The sequence below is a fragment of the Balearica regulorum genome, chromosome 17 (genome assembly GCF_011004875.1).
Source record: "Balearica regulorum gibbericeps isolate bBalReg1 chromosome 17, bBalReg1.pri, whole genome shotgun sequence".
In the NCBI taxonomy this organism is placed as follows: domain Eukaryota; kingdom Metazoa; phylum Chordata; class Aves; order Gruiformes; family Gruidae; genus Balearica; species Balearica regulorum.
In genome coordinates this window covers 3244337-3250936 of record NC_046200.1, presented here as the reverse complement: position 1 = coordinate 3250936, position 6600 = coordinate 3244337, and positions in this window count along the sequence as shown.

Here is a 6600-nt window from a genome sequence, read left to right as displayed (position 1 = left end):
GCTGCGGGCAGAGGGAGATACTGGTGGGACACAGGTTCACCCTGTGTGCCCCACAGTGAGCACAAGGGATGGAGCCGGAGCTGGGCTCCTCCATGGAGCCTCCGAGCGCACACTGCTCTCTGGAGCTACATGTCATCAAGTTAAGGATTATCCATCAGAATATAAAATGCTGATAAGTAACGAGTGTTTCACCTCTGGTTGGTTTTTTATATGTTGTGGTGGGTTGACCCAGGCTGGATGCCAGGTGCCCACCAACACCTCTGTCACTCCCTGCCTCTGCTGCGCAGGGGAGAGAAAATATCATGAAAAGCTCCTGGGTCAAGATAAGGACAGTGAGAGACCATTTGGGGGTTGCAGTCAGATCATTAGGTGTTGTCTCTGCCGCTCCTTCCTCCTCAAGGGGAGGACTCCTCACACTCTTCCTCTGCTCCAGGGTGGGGTCCCTCCCACAGGAGACAGTCCACCACCACCTTCTCCAACGTGAGTCCTTCCCACAGGCAGCAGTTCTTCACCAACTGCTCCAGTGTGGGTCCCTTCCACGGGCTGCCGTCCTTCAGGAACAGACTGCTCCAGCATCCCCTCCATGGCAGGGTGGGTCTTTAAGGTCCCTTCCAACCCAAACCGTTCTATGATTCTATGATTCTATAAATACTTATCCCAGAGGCACTACCACCGTTGCTAATTTATGCAATTTCACCTGTTTATTTTTAAACAGCACAGGTTGAGGTTTTGAATTGCAAGTCCAAACTATGTATCACCTAACCACAGCTTTTGCTAACCAGAAGTTGAAACTCAATGTACTCTTTGAAGCCATTTCAGATACAATAAAGACCTTAAAAGGATTAAAACAATTAAGCAACAAATGAAAATTCACAAATTGGGACCAAAAACTGCCCTGCAACTGCCTCTGCAAAAGCCTCTATATCTGGATGTGATGGAGGGAAACACTTTACCTCGTAGTCCCAGAGTGCGTTATCACACTGGCTGCTGTCGCAGACCCTCCTGGCCCCACCAATAAAGGCGGAACCATTTATTTGGGAAGAGGCCACGTGTGATTCCCATCTACAATTTTCTTAGTCCAGATACAAACATCTAAACTATACAATAATTGTTTTGTCACTCATTATTATCGATCTGTACCTTTCCAAGGGTACAAAGTGGATAAATGGAAGTGTACCCTTCTCACAAGAAAGGCAAAATTAGACCATCTTGCAGATAAACTGATTACATTTGCAGCTTGAGCAGAAAGTTCTTTTGACTCACTCAAATTTTATTTAAAATCTGTCATTCCATTATGAGAGAAGGAACCTCTTTAATAAATAAGAAGTATGGAAAATTTTTGCAAAGAGTGTCAGATATATAGAATATACAATTCAGCCAAAGTGTGATGTATAAACCTGCACTGACCAAAAATGCCCCAACTAAATCCCCCTCTCCTCCAAGAGTGGTCGTTTCAAGGCCCAACATCGAGGCCACTATGAAAAGGAGGGTCAAAATCCAGGTTACAATGGGCTGGGAGGAGAACTTGTTTTTTCCTTGATGCAATTCTCCCCTGTTCTGGCCTTTCCAGCCAAAATTTGGCCCCAAATTGCCTTCTTGGTTTTTTTTTTTTTTTTAATATTTAATTATTTAATTGGTTTCTTGTTTTACTCTCACAGACGCTAGTCACTGCCACCGAGAAGCACCAGCAAAGCCTCCTCCACCGGGGAGCAACAGGGCTTCAGTTCTGTTGCTGTCGGTACCATTGTTGCTTCAGTTCTCTGGCATTTAATTAAACCTTACAATTATTAAGACTGAAAGGAAGCTGTTAAATTGGTCAGTGTAAATTATGCTTTAACTCAGCCCATTATACTGCCAATACAATTCCTTGCAATGGACTTTAAATCTCCGCTTTCGTCCAGGTTGGACACATCAAAGAGCAAACAGGAGGCTGCATGGGGAAACATGCCCAGAGATACACCATTTGTGGAGCAAAGTCCCATGACATATTTTGCACCTTAATTTTTTTTTTTTCAGTTTAAAGAGTAAGATTTTTTAAAAATTAAATAAGCCCAAAGGACTTCGGTATTCTAGATCTGAAACCGATCATTTTCGCAATGAAAGGAGACAGCTGCTCCGAGCTCAGTTTGCTCTCACAATGCTTGGGGAATCACCCAAGTGAAATGCCCAAACCAACTGAAAACTGTCAGAATCAATAATTTAAGTTTATTCTGGGAACTTTGTAGAATAAATAGAGAAAAAACATTTACAGAAACATATGTTGGAATTCTTTAAAGGTGAAGAATGTGACAACAACATACTGTGGAAGTAGGATGCTCAGATGTGTGTTTTATTGCTGCTATATTCAAAAGAAAAGCCCGAGGAAGCAGTGGGATGGTCTTGGACTCCGACCAAGCGTGTGTTGGGTTGAGCCGGATGAGCACAGAGTGGGTGCAGCACTGAAGGAGCTTCCCCACCGCTCTGGTTTTAAGAATTACTATTAGCAGGATTTAGGAGGGATTGAAGTGAAAGGTTTGAGATGTAAACTTCACTGATTGACTTTTGCTTAAGAGGCAGCCTTGGGGGGAAAGTGTTTCTTTAAATGTCTTCCCTCCTTTTTGCTGGGAGCAGCTCTCTCAAGATAAAAAACATGTGGGTTTTACATCAAAACAACCTAAAGCAAGAACCCTACGTTATCTAAAATGTTCAAGCACTTACACATTCATGCAAAGTGAAAAGTTGAGGTCCTTGAAGCTGATGCTTAGGAGAAACCCTCTCCCCATGAGTGTCTTTTGCCACAGATTTACAGCTGATTCTCTGCTTAACTACCTGTTAACAAGACTGTACAAAGATAGGGCTGTGTTAATTAGTGAAGTTACCCAAAGCTGAGAATTATTTACTGCATAACTGTAGCCTGCTTTGCAGACCCCTCCATATTGCTTTAAAACAGACAGATCACAGTAGGAAGATGGAGGCAGATAAATTTGGCCATACTCAAGCTAACACCTCACTTCAAGTCCTTAACTGAGGAATTAATCCAGATTACTAGATGAATGAGCAAGACCAATTTCCAGCTGAAACATGTGCCAAGTGTTGTATATATCATGGCTTATTGTCACCTGATGTTAGAATAGGGACTTACCTGCATTTATATTTTGTCCTTTCCACTTTGCACTGTGCTAGAAAGAATTGGTATTGCTAGGACAGAGGAAAAGCATCTAAGGAAACAGCCTCACTTATCGTAAGAGAAAAGAATGAATGGAATCTGTCTTCAGAAATAGTCTGGAGGGCAAAGGAAAGGAGCTGACATGTGGCTGTACATATATAACTACACGTTCTCAAACAAAATTTAAAACCAAAAGAACCAACAGTCACAATTTTGCTGTGATCCTTAACTTGATTTATTAACTCAATCTATTTGATATGTTTTCTGGCAGTGAATGGTTGATGAGTTGGGGATTAATTAAGGTAGAGGCAAACCAGAAGTTTTGCATTTGTAGAGTTGCTGTGCAAAGGCCTTAGATCTCTGGCAGCAAAAAACAGCCATTGAAAAGCTGGAAGGTTAGATTTGCAAGATACCTAAAAAAAAAGTTCTTAAAATATTCACATTCAGAGGAAAGGCACCATTCCTCGTGTGTTGATACAAGTAAAGGACATGCTTTTATAACCTTACATCTACAGCAACCGTCTGCTCCAGAAATCCAGATGCAGTGATGCTGGGAAGCAGTGAAGAAGCCCTCAGGAGCCTGCTCCAGGCCAGCCTTCTCCTTGGTGGCAGGACAGAGAAGACCAACTAAGGAAGAGCCTGTGCACCGCTCTGGGCCCAGGTAACACGGTGCTGTTCCACGAAGGCACTGGTGTCTTTCTGTACATTTTAACTTTTTGGGTAAGTTGTGTTTAAGGCACCTAATTCAAGGAAGCCACAAACCTTCTTTTAAGAAGGCTCTCATTGCTTAAACCTGCACAACAGCATTTGTTGCCTCTGTAAAATGGTAAACTGAATCAAAATCTCATCTAAGCTGTGGGAGCAGAGGGAGGGATGGGGATGTAGCCAGACAGTGCAACTGCTCAGGCTTTGTTTGCTATGGTGGGTAGGGAGGCATCCTTGAAATCAAATACGAAAACTGTACGTGACTGGGTTAGTTAGCTGTTGACCAAAGAGCGTATGTGGTTTGTTTAGCAGGCTACAAGGAAAGATAAGCAGAAAGGACGGAGGCTCTCCTGAGATAAACCAGACTCCAGAAAACAATGCAGGGCTGTCAGAGCCCCATCCTGGGGTATGTGCTTGGAGGAATTTATCCTGTGCTCCAGCTGAGCTGCAGAACCTGCTCCCAGCTCAGGGCAGGACAGGCAAGGTGCGGGAAGCCAGGGGTGCCGGCTGCGCAGACCCCCTCTCACCATCCGGGGCCGAGGGGCGGGAAGCTGCCAGGGATCTTCTGGGCTCTTAAATTCCCTCTCTAAACCCTAAATCCAGCTGCTGAAAGAATCTGTACTCCTATAACAGTCTAGTCAGGTTCTTGATTGTCCACTGAGTGCAATGGGTGCAGATATTTAAGGGTACATTTTAGTCAGATAGAAAAAAAAGAAACCTCAAACTGTATTAATCCTATAAATCTTTCCACAATGAGGGAATTTGAACTATAAGATTTTTTTTCCCCCAAGATAAACATTTAATCCAGACAGGAAATGCAATGCACAAAGACGGGATTTTCAGGCAAAAAGCCTGAAAACAGAAAGAGAAGTTGATAGTTAAATAAAACAAATGCCGAGAATGTGGAAACTTAAGTCACTCAGGACAATAGACTGTGATATATATTATGTGATTTTTTTATTTTATGACTCCTAACTCAGAAATTAGAGTCCTTTTAAAATTGATAGATCTAATTAAAATCTGCAGTTTCCATTCTTAACAAGTAAAATTATATACACTACAATAAACAAATTTTCTAGTTCTAGTTACAAAAAAAAATCACCGTTATCTTACCTTGCTTTGTTGTTGTTTTTTTTTTTCCACAAAGATGTGACTGAAATAATGAGATTATACAAACCGCTATAATCTCCCAGGAGGTGGAAAGAGATTTAATTCTGAAATCTTTCGTAATGGTGCAACATTAAATACTGTTAGAGCCAGCTGTACGGCCAGCTGTGCTACACGCACATTATTTGTGTTTAATGAAATTCTTTTTTGTTTTCTGTTTTAAAGAAAACACAGATCTCTCGAATGAATATTAATAATTAGCATGTCTTAGTTAAAAGACCTCAAAAGAAAATTTTTGAGGTTAGAATTATACACAGCCTCAATATGCATAAGAAATGTTTCTTGTCAAGAGGTGTAGGGAAGAGGTAGGAAAGCTTTGAATGGTCTGGTGATCCCTCAGTGCGATGCTGCTCCGGGAGAGCTCCGGGGCCGGCATGGCTCTGAGTGGGAAATGCACAACATTTCCTGCTTTTGTACACACAGCGCCTGCAGAAACACAGACCACAGCACTAACGAACGTGTCACCAGGCTACAAAATTACAGCCCAGGGCAAATATACAGAGTGATATTTCTTTTGTTTTTTTTTTTTTTTTGAGGCTCGTATCTCGGGAGTGAAATGAATAGTTTTAAGGGTTATTTATTTACAATTCATGATATATTCTACAAGTACCTCTTTGTCAATGTTAGGATTGACACAAGCAGTCATACAAACGTAGGGTGCACCCTCCAGTCTGGGATTCACCCAGGTCTGCAGGATGGTGTCTGCACCTCACCCTCCCCTCAGCAGAAAGAGGCAAGATGTAGCTGCATTCGTTTAGGGCTTGCTCCACTCATTACATCACACTCTGAAACAGTGCGCGCTCATTTCAGAGTGTGATGTAATGAGCAGAGCAAGTCCTAAAGGAATGCAGCTACATCTTAGGAGCGGCTCTGTGATAAATTGAGACCACAGAGTAACTGCAAAGGTGGAGGGTTTATTTTCACATGGCAAACAAAAATAATTTTGGTGGTAGGGAGTACTCCAACCTTGTGGTGAACTGGAAAGTTTCGGCACATATCCAGCACAGAATTAAAGCTGTGATCCAAGATGCGATTCTTTCTCTGTAATCCAGAATTTTGGAGGCCTCCTGTAACAGAAAGTCCCGTTACACAGAATTGTAGACAAATGCTAGAATCCGGGCAAAATTTAATACAGACATAACAAATTTCTGTGACATTTATACTATATTTATTATTTATTTATTCTACTTCAAGATTATCAAGGCCTGCCAGGATACATGTTTGATCTCTGGACAATCGCAGACCTCACTGGAGGAGCTGAAGGGACAACGCAATGTCAGTGGCTGTTAAATCAGCAGAAATCCCCAACCACCGCAACTTCTGAGCAGGTTTCTCTGGAAACCGAGTGCAGAGGCGAGCAGCAGGTCACTGACTGCACTTCAGGTGTCCACCCACCCATGAATAGAAAGAACGTAAAAAAAGGCCGTAAAATGAGCAGACAGAAATAATACAGGCCTAGAAAAGGACCAAGGGCAGCATGCACACTGAGGAGGGTTTCTGCACCAAATGTTTCTGGTTGGTTGTGCCGAATCCAAGGAAACGGGATCCTACGCTCTTGGTGAAAAGACAGCATTGCACTCAAG